Below are 11,373 nucleotides of genomic sequence, written 5' to 3' on the forward strand. Positions count from 1 at the left end.
CATAGTCTCTGTTGCAAAGTCAGGAAAGATTCTAATGGGTTTGCCATTATATGTTACTTGGCCTTTTTCTCTTGTAGCTTTTAGTATTTTTTCTTTGTTCTGTATACTTACTGTTTTGAATATTATGTGGAGGGAGGATTTTCTTTTCTGGTCTAATTTATTGGGTATTCTATAGGACACTTGTATTCTTATTGGCCTTTCCTTTAAGTTGGGGAAATTTTCTTCAATGAATTTGTTGAAAATATTTTCTGGACCTTGGTGCAAGGAATCTTCTTTTCCCTCTATTCCTACTAATCTTAGGTTTTATCTTTTTATGTTGTCTTGAATTTCTTGGGTGATTTGTGTCAGAAATTTTTTAGATTTTTTTAACCTTTTCTTTGACAGACAGATCTATTTCTTCCATTGTATCTTCCACACCTGAGATTCTTTCTTTCATTTCTTGTAGACTATTGGTTATGCTAACGTCTGTAGTTTCTGCTTTCTTCCCTAAGTTCTTTCTCTTCACAATTTCTTCCATTTGTTTTTTTTTTTTTTTTTTTTTTTTGTAATTTTTGCAATTCTATCTTCAGATCTTGAGCCGTTTTGTTGATTTCCTTCATCTGTCTGGCTGTATTTTCCTGTTTTTCCATCAATTCCTTTGAACAATCCTCTGTTTCTTTTATTTCATTCAGTGATTTAAGCATTTCCTCTCTAAAGGGCACAAACTGTTTGGCTGCAGCTTCCTCTATTTCTTTAAGTATTTGTTTGTTTCCTCTGTTATCTTCTTCATGAGCATAGATATTAGGTCATCTTCTTGAATTTCAATTATGCTGGGGTGTCTAGGGCTACTTGCCCCTGGGTAACTGTGTTCTGGAGATGCCATATTGCTCTGGCTTTTGTTGGTTGAACTTTTATACTGTCCTTTCCCCATTGGGTTATGTTAGGTGTTTGAAGTTAGTTTCTGGTCGTTCCTGGAATCTTGTGGTGGAGAGAATCCCTTTGGCAGGAAGATGGTTTTTCCTGACAGAAGCCTTCTCAGCTTTTTGGGTATAGTCACTGGATGGCCAGTGTTTTTCAGGAGTTGCTTCAGCTCACCTCAGGCATAGAGACCTGGGTGGTAACTGTGGTCCTTATTAGTCGAGAAGGCTCTCCTCTCACTGGGAGAAGTCCTGAAGACAGCTGCCCTGCTTCTGGGTTTCTTGCTGTAAATTTAGTGATCACCTGCTGTAACCTGTGTGTCCCGTGTTTTGGTTGGTTTTGTTAGGGATAACTGGTTGCCCCTTGGAGCAGTGTCTGGGGGTTGATCTCTGGGTTCCTTGTCTTTTGTAGATCTGAGGTTGAGGCTCTGTGCCTCAGTACCCAAGGGGTAATCTGTGGCCGGTGAGTACTGCTCTCCTGGTAACAGCAGGCTATCTGGGGCAAAGCAGGTCCCTGAGAGGACCAGTTTGTGGGACCTTTTCTGGGGATATACTGGGTGGCCTAAGTTTGTCCCCTTTGCTTCGTTCCTTGTTCCTTGCGAGGGTTTCTCCAGACAGTGACTCCAAGACTCTGGTGTCCTCGGGCACATAGTTCTGTCTGTAAGGAGAGAAAAAGCTGGTCTCTTGGCTGGCGGTGTGTGCGCCCACCTGCTAGTCTGCAGGAGCTGGGTTCCCAACAACTCTGTGCTCTCCGCATGGGCCCGGATCAGTGTTGGCGGTGCGTACTCGCTGGTCTGCGAGACTTTCCCCAGGCAAAGCCTAGGTGACCCCTAGACAGCAAGGTTTCTTTTCTTCCCTGTGGGGCCCTCTCTGGGCAGGGATTCCCAGGCTCTGTTGCACTGTGGCGCGCAGCTTGTCCGTACTGGTGAGCTGGATGCGCAGCCCCTTTCCGTGCTGGCGTTGGCGCTTGCGCTTGGAGCCCAGTTCAGTGATGGGGCTTGTATCCACTGGTCTGTGAGAGACTTTCCGCGAGTAAAGCCTGGGTGGCCCAAGTCAGTACTGTTTCCTTCCTTCCCTGTAGGGGCCTCTCCCGACAGGAACTCCCTGTCTCTCTATTCCTATTATTCTTAGATTTTGTCTTTTCATGGTGTCCTTAATTTCTTGTATGTTTTTGTTGTTGTTGTTGTTGTTGTTGTTTGGGACTTTTCTGATTTTACTTTTTCTTTGAGGTATGTATCAATTTCTGAAATTAATGTTCAACACCTGAGATTCTCTCCTCCTCTCTTGGATTCTTTTGGTGATGCTTACCTTAATGGTTCTTGATCTTTTTTCTAAGTTCTCCAGCTCCAGGGTTTTTGCCGTTTGTGTTTTCTTTATTGATACTAATTCTGTTTTCATGTCTTACACCATTTTCATCTGTTTGAATGTAGATTCCTGTCTTTCCATGATGTACTCTGTATTTTTTATTCATTTCTTCTTTATGAGCCTCTATTTCTGTGGTTATACTTGTCTGTATTTCTTTGAGAGCTTTGTTCATTTCCTCTTTATTTGCTTCTATTTGTGTGGCTATATCTTTGATAGTTTTGTTTGTTTCCTCTTTATGTGCCTTCAATAACTTGATAAGCATATCTTTCATAGAGTCAAGATAGGCTTGGGTATTATAGAAAAATATTATTTGACAAAACAAACAACCTCAGTAGGGGGAAGGAAGTGGGAAAAGTTAATCAATGTGTACAGAGTTCTTTGTAGAATGGGATGAAAAGATCTAGAGTATGATGGCACAGTTCAGTGACTATGTATAATGGGAATGCAGCACATATTTCAAAAACTACAAAAGAGGATATGACTATTTTCACCAAATAAGAATAATACATGGTTATAGAGATAAATCTACAAACCCATATATGAAGTCTGGAAAGTGAAAATATGAATCAAAACCTGACAACAGCACTCCATTACCTTGATAGCATTTTATTTTATGGTTTTAGGTATCAGTTGTGAAATAATGTTTTGCAGTATTTTTTTTATTAATTACAGTTTATTCACTTTGTATCCCAGCTGTATCTATCTCCCTCTTGTCCCATCCAAATTCCACCCTCCCTCCCTCTTTCCACCCACGTTGCTCTGCTAATCCACTGATGGGGGAGGTCCTCCTCCCCTTCCATCTGACCCTCGCCTATCAGGTCTCATCAGGTCTGGCTGCATTGTCTTTCTCTGTGGCCTGGTAAGGTTGTTTCCACCTCAGGGGAAGGTGATCAAAAAGCCAACCACTGAGTTCATGTCAGAAACAGTCCCTGATTTTAAGACATAATTGAAAGCATGTGGATTTTTTATCATACAGCACCTTTGAATCCACTGGTTTGTACTACAGGTTTTAAAGTAATTTATTTAGTTTTTAGTTTTTTTTTCCATTTATTATTATTATTAATCATAATTTATTCACTTTGTATCCCAACTGTGGCCCCCACCTCATGTCCTCCGAGTCCTACCTACTCTCACTCTTCCCACTGGCATGAACTTGGTTGCCTGGTCTTTGACCACCTCCCACTGAAAAGGTGGACTTACTAGGCCACAGAGAAAGAGGATCCAGACAGTCCTGATGAGACCTGATAGGCTAGGGTCAGATAGCAGGGGAGGAGCACTTCCCTTATCAGGGAACTAGGGGAAGGGTATGGGAGGAGGGAGTGATTTAAATTTAAAACGTAGCTGGATGGAGGTTTAGTCAGAAGCTTATACTACTGAAACAAAAATAAGTCATTAAAACGTATGAGCGTCAGTGTCTTATATATAAACGATTACTTCATTTGAAAAAGGTTTTACTGGATTTTTTTTTTCTAGTAGTGCTTCCTCTGGAGGTCCCAAGGGAGCTAAAGCCCAGATGGAGAAGACAGAGGTGAAAACCACAGCATCATAGACAGGCAATGTGTCATCCTAAAGCAGAGACTCTTTCCTGGAAAGAGTCAAAACCCTATCAACAGACCTGGCTGAGTAAAGTTCCTGTGGATCCTCATGTGCATTTTTAGTATATTCATTTTACTTTTCAAATTAGCATGCAATCATTAGAAGCCCTTACAGCATTTTGGAATAAATATGTCCACTCATGACACTCCCTCCTTACCCCTGGTTCTCCTTGTGACCTTACCCACAAGCTTTTCCTGTCATGATTTATGTTTTCTTTGATGCACCATGCTGAGTCTTCCCCACCATCTAATTTTATCCTCTCTTGGTCACTTTCTAGTTTTAGGTTTTATTCACATTAATATGTACCTGCATCTCAAAGGAAGATATGCTTTTCAATACATAGGAAGAGAGTGAAATAGGGCATGGAATTTAATTGGATTCATAGAACAGGCTTACTGCCATGCATGGAAAAAATAGAATGTTTCTACAAATTAATAATCAAGAATTATTCTTAGTGCAATATAAAGATGAAAACACTGGGAAAATTTGTGTGTAGAGGATATTTTCTCAACATTCCATATAATTTATCTTAAAATTTTGAGTGTTGGGCTGGAGATATTGCATAGTGGTTACGAGCACCGGGGTTCTTCCAGAGGCCCTTCCTTTGATTCCTAGGACACACACAGTGGCTGACAAGTATTCGTAACTCCTGTCCTAAGGAATCCTACACTCTCTTCTGCATACATGTACTGCATAGACATGAATGTAGGCAAAACACTGATACCCATAAACTAAACTAAAATAAACTATAAACTAAATCATAAACTAAAATATAAAATAAAGCTCAGCCATTCAAAGTATGCTTTTTTATTATTTTTAATTATTTTATTTTTTGTAGCAATTAGAGTTTATTCACTTTGTCTCCCAGCTGTAGCCCCATCCTTCATTTCCTCCCAATACCGCCCTCCCTCCCTCCTTTCCTCCCATGTCCTTCTCCAAGACCTCTGATAGGGGAGGTCCTCTTCCCCTTCCATCTGTCCCTAGTTCATCAGATCTCATCAGGACTGGCTGCAATGTCCTCTGTGTTGCCTGGCAAGGCTGTTCCCCCCCTCAGGAGAAGGTGGTCAAAGAGCCAGTGGCAGAGTTCATGTCAGAAACAGTCCTTGTTCCCATTACATTGGATACTGAGCTGCCATGTGCTATATCTGAGCAGGGTTTCTAGGTAATATCCATGAATCATCCTTGGTTGGAGTATCAGTTTCAGAAAAGACTCCTTGCGCACATAATCCGAGTTAGGTTCCTAGAAAACATGTTGAGAAGATAACAACTGTCACTAGCACCATTCCTATGATAACTCATCATCTGTGGCCTTCAAGGGAACTCACACACATGTACATATACACACAGACAGACATACACATTCACATATTTAAAAATGAAATAAAATTTTAAAATTTTAAGGAAAAGTTTTAATTTGGTAACATCTAGATTATTAGTGAAGTGTGACAAGAACAATTTTTTTTTTCGGAATAGTTGTTTTGAATAAAATAGTGAGCCATGAAGAGATGATATCTGTGAAATCAGCTATAGCTTCAAAAAACAACAAGAGCCATACATATTTTAAGAAAACTAGGAATGATTTTACGAATCATGTTTGATATTTGAAATAGCTTTGTTGTGTATGTCATTTGATTGTCATAGACAATTAGAAAATAAATGTGTTAAGAATATTAGAATAACTTGAAGAAATTGTGAATAGGCCAGCTGTTGCTCAGCATCTATAGTCTTTTTGTTATAATTTAGAGTATATTTGTGCTTATCTTTACATGTTTTGCTCTTCAATCTGCTGCTTTCTGAGTACCATTTACAAATAATCTTAATGCATAGAAGCAGTGCCAAGGTGACACTGTACTCCTCTATTACATATTTGTGATGAGATATGGCCCCCTTAAGAAGACTCAGAGATGACAGGGATAAACTCACACAGGAGTGTCAGATAGGTCTTTTTTTAAAAAAAAATGGTATATACATTTTAACAATCACAATAAATGAAAAAACAATAGAAAAAACTACAAAACATATAGTCACAAATTCATAATTGCACATATTCTATTCACTTTTTTCTTGTAAGTGAACTATCCTGCATAATTCCTGCCTTCAGAGAAGTTTATTTTACTTATGCATTAAAAGCTCGATGTATATTAAAAAATACACACATACAGGATGGCATTTGGGGGAAAAAAACACCCATATCGTGTTAAAAATACATAGACAGTCTAAGATATTTGGTTGGTAGTATTTAGGCTTCTTAAGACTATTTTATGACACCAGAAATTTGAGTAGGTGACAATGACAAGCATTTACATTGGAGAAGAAAAAAATATTTGGATCAAAAGCTTCAGAGCTGCAAAGTCATATTACGACATTTTCTAAACAACCCGTTGGAACAGCATAAAGGCAACTGAGTAAAGAAATTTGAGAGCTCAGTGAGAGTCAGAAGACAGATAACAGTGTAAAGAATCAGCATGAATAATATAACTGAGGAAGGAGGGATGCTAGAGTTCAAAACAGAATTCTGGGGACTGCAATATTAGAGGATGAATTGCAAATAGAGAATAAAAGCAATTTCTGAAAATAGACGAGAAGGAAATCTCAGAGACAAACAAAAAAATGCAATCAATTCTCATCTCGATTGTACTGTACGTGGGAAACATTACTCTCTGTTTTTCCAGCAGGTCAAATCTGATAGTCATGTAAGGGGATGGAGTTATAGCCACTGTAGACATGAGAGTGTAGAATGTTTCAATCTTATCTAACAGGGACTTTTTTTCTGTGCACTAGACACTCAAAAATAACTTAAAAGTTCTACACACTGTAATGTTATCTCAATGTGCTCTACCTCAATAGGTGCTACTGTGACATTTTATGTATAATGAATTGCATTTCCAAATAATTTGAAATAAATATGAATGTACAAAAAGATCTCAATATATAGCCTGCTCATGTAAAGTCATCATAATGTTTGCTTTAGTTAGGAAGAAGATGCCATACAAGTAGCAAACTTTCTAAAGGTTCATCTGCTGGAGGTTTTCTGCTGCACAGTGACGGTTTGCTAGTTTTAGAGCTTTGTAAAGAGGCCTTGCGAAGCTTGAAACTTTCTGAGCTTCTTGAGACCTGTAAACTGTATTTTACTCCCTGAGACTTTCTAGCCTTCCTCCTTCCATCAGAAGGGAACATTCTGTTCAAAGGAAATAACTAGTCAATACCACATAGTTAAGGAAAAAGAGGACTCTGCCCTCTTTATGTTAATTCCTATGTAAATAATGGTTTTATTATACACTACAAGCTGAGACAAATCTTCTCAATAGAAGTAGAAATGTTGCTATTAAAATGTGACAATGGCCTAAGCCCATATGTACTTAAAATGATTGACAAAGGTCATGGAAACCAACATTTATTTTTAATATTATAAATAGGACGTAAAATATACTTTCACATGCTGTGTCTGATTTATGATAAAATTAAAATCCACAGGTGATTTCTTGAGTCACTTGCTTTTCAAATTTCCTCCCTGCTTGTGGATTTATTATTTTTCAAACCTGCTGTTGCACGAAGAATATTTTGCAGTCTCTTAAACTGCAGCGAAAGTCTCTTCTAGAGTACAGAATATCTATTTCAGCAAGATTCTCAATAAAAGAAGAATGACATCCACACGGATGTGGAACTCAGCCTGTTCCGTCAAATGGATGATACCTTTCCAGGCTCGCCGCCTGAAATATGTCCTTCTGCTGATCCTCATTATCATCGCCTTCTGTGATGTCTGTTCAAGCCTGTTGTCACAGAGTGTGCAGTATCTCAGTGCTGCCAGGAGCATCATTGTCATCTCTGTCAATGAGTACACAAGAATCGGACCCCAGAACCTTACTACTTCCTGCCAGGAATTTTGAGGTAAGAAAGTAGTATATTTATATCTGTACAAATATTTTTCTCTCCATCTTCTATACTGTCTCCACAAATTTTTCAAGATATGTATATATTTAGTGCAAAAGTATTAATTTAATAAAAAGATACAATTTAAACTCAAGTTAAAATATTTACATTTGTATCATACATAATAAAATAATTGAGAAATTGAAAATAATGGCTAAGAAATTTCTGTGATTTCCCATCCATTTTTTGGTGTGATACATTGTATCAAAATGCAGTGAATTAAAAGCTATTGTTTCTGGAAGACACAATATCAATTTACTTTAAGATTTTTTTTTATAGAGTTTTTTTTTTTCAATGTAGTTTATTCAGGAACCTTGAACAATCATCTGACCCTGGGGAAAGCCAGCCCACAGCTTAAATAGCCTCTGGGTAGCCAAACCCAGCGTGCCACGTGGGCAATGCAGATAGGTCCACATACATGGAAGCAAGCCAGATCCTCAGCCTTAGCCAAATGTGGAGTTGTTCGTGACAGAGAGCACTCACCATCAGGAAGGTGGAAGGCAGAAACCAGCTCCATCTTTAAGGCGCAGCATTACGCAGCTCTCTACAGTTCCCCCTTTTTGTTTTAGACACATCAGGCAAGAGTAGAGGTCTGATCTCTGATATTAGAAATAAATTGGGACTTTGTACCAATGTTCATTTAGGTGTCATCCACCCAAAGAGCATCAGACCCGACCAATACCTTTTTCTCAGAGGCGGGACCTGGGGCATCAACCCGTATGCAACCAGACTTGCTCTTCTCTGGGTCGAAAGCGGCTGACCCTGAGTGCAGTGCTTAGCCTTGCGTCCTGAGCGTAACATTTAGCTCCCATGCTTGGGGAGACTGTCCTGCTTCAATGGTTGTAAAGGCCTGAATGGTCATGGCTGCATTACGCTGTTGTGAGACTCTAATCTTTCATATACACCACAGGCAAACCAAGGAGACCAACACCAGAAGGCCTGCTAATGCTCCCATGCCCGCCCATTCCTTCAGATGATTCATGGCTACAGCAATCCATGATGATAATCCTGTGGTTAGTCCTGCGTCTACTCTGGTAGAATTTACCGTGACAATGGCCACTCTCAGCTGATCCATTGTACTATCGAATTCTCCAGTCCAATTACCTAAAATATAGCTCGACAATTGTTTAGACAGATTTGCAGCACAGGAAAAATTCTCATGTTGTATGCTAGTGACACAAAGTCCAGCATAGTTTCATTGACAGCCAAGTTGAGCGATTTGCCATAGGGTATCAATTTGCTCCTGCACGAGGTCAATCCTCTGATTGAACACCATCAAGCCTCCTTTTAGTTGAGCATTAATTCCTTTTTGTACATCTAAGGCAAGAGCTACATTGGCTAAAAGATTATTCAGGGTCTGAGCAGTCTGCACAGTATGACTCATGGCTAATGCCACAGTGGTAGCTCCAACAGCCGCCAATGAGATGGCAGTAACAATGGCGGCTGTAGTTCCAAGATCCCTTTTCTGTCTGAAGAGAGTCATAGCGTGAGGGGCGAGGCATGCGAGTAACCAGGGCATACCTAAATTCAATAGCATTCCAGCATTGGGCAAAAAAGTAAGTATCATTACCACAATTATTTGGCTCTATCTGGCTAATAATGGATAAAAATGGGGGATATAAACAAACAGGTGTGGGCTTATAGGAAATATTATGAGAAGCCTTAACCCCCTTGTTGGAACATCCTGCATCAGTTCTAGAACTAGCAGTGGTGGTGTCCGAGGTCTGAGTAGGTTCAGGAGACCATTGCCCCCAGGGGCGAGACGTGCTCCATGCCAATTGACTGACTCTATGTTTTCCTCCACTTTTGAAAGTCATTTAAGGTTCTTAAATTATTATTTTTTTCCCTTTTTTTAAAAATTTTTCATCAATTACACTTTATTCATTCTGCATCCCCCCATAAGACCCTCACTCCTCCCCTCCCAATCCCACCCTCCCTCCTCCCTCTGCATGCATGCCAGTCCCCAAATCCACTGATAGGGGAGGTCCTCCTCTCCTTCCTTCTGATGTTAGTCTATCAGATCACATAAGGAGTGGCTGCATTGTCATCTTCTGTGGCCTGGTAAGGCTGCTCCCCCCTCAGGGGAAGGTGATCAAAGAGCAGGCCAATCAGATTATGTCAGAGGCAGTCCCTCTTCACATTACTATGTAACCCAATTGGACTCTGAAATGCCCTGGGCTACATCTGTGCAGGGGTTCTGGGTTATCTCCATGAATAGTCCTTGGTTGGAGTATGAGTCTCTGGGAAGTTCCTTGTATTCAAATTTTCTTGTTCTGTTGCTCTCCTTGTGGAGACCCTGTCCTCTCCAGCTCTTACTATTTCCCAGTTCTTACCTAAAATTCCATTCACTCTGTCCAACAGTTGCCCATCAGGCTCAGCATCTGCTTTGATAGTCTGTAGGGCAGAGGCTTTCAGAGGCCCTCTGTGGTAGGTTCCTAGGATGTTTCCTGTTTTCTTCTTCTGATGTCCATCCTCTTTGCCTTTCCGGATGGGGATTGGAAATTTTAGTTAGGGTCCTCTCTCTTGCTTAGTTTCTTTAAATGCACAGGTTTTAGTGGGTTTGTCCTATGTTGTATGTCTATATGAGTGAGTATATACCATGTGTGTCTTTTTGCTTCTGGGACAACTCACTCAGGATGATCCTTTCCAGGTCCCACCATTTACCTGCAAATTTCATGATTTCCTTATTTTTCATTGCTGAGTAATATTCCATTGTGTAGATGTACCACACATGTAGAATATATGTATCTCAAAGATATTTTATGAAATATTTACATATCATCTCTTTAAGAAGCACAGCATTGCTGTTAGCTCTAGGAGGATTTGAAGAAAGGAGGGGATAAATTGTTGTTATATATGATTGGTTTTATAGATACAGAAACAACAGGGAATTTAAAATGAGAAAACTTGTTCACATTTATTCTGTTACCAAAGACAAAGGCTCCATTAGTTTCTTTACAACATACAGGGAGAAACACTGCTATGGGATTCAGAGTAAAATCTGAAATGAGAATGATAGACAAAAATGTTTAAGATTAAAAAATGCTGGTGAAATTTAAAACTGTAAAATACATTCTTCTATCAAAATCTCATTTCACAATAATAATTGTATATGAATAATAAAATTTACTAAAACACATTTCAATAAATTTTTTCCTCTTTTTTCAGTATTTTTTCTGGCTCATTCATGCATATATATATATATATATATATATATACTCTGATTTTTCTATATATCACCTTCTCCTATATCTTCCCTTTCCCAATCAATTCTCTCTCTTCCTCAACATTTTTCTTTCCCAGATTCATGATATTTTGTTTTTTCATTAATCCATTTGAAATAATTATATAAAATAGATAACATTTAAAGACATTATTGGAATAGATATCACTAATAAAGAGGTATTTCTTTAAATCATTTTATATCTTTTCTATTTCTTTTTTATTTTTTTAATTACAGTTTATTAATTTTTATACTTATTATAGTTTATTAAAGTTTATTATACTTTGTATCCCCCCTGTACTTCCCTCCCTCCTCCACTCCCAATCCCATCCTCCCTCTTCCCTACCCCTGTTCCTCTCCTAG

This window comes from Meriones unguiculatus, chromosome 7, assembly GCF_030254825.1.
Source record: "Meriones unguiculatus strain TT.TT164.6M chromosome 7, Bangor_MerUng_6.1, whole genome shotgun sequence".
Classification (NCBI taxonomy): domain Eukaryota; kingdom Metazoa; phylum Chordata; class Mammalia; order Rodentia; family Muridae; genus Meriones; species Meriones unguiculatus.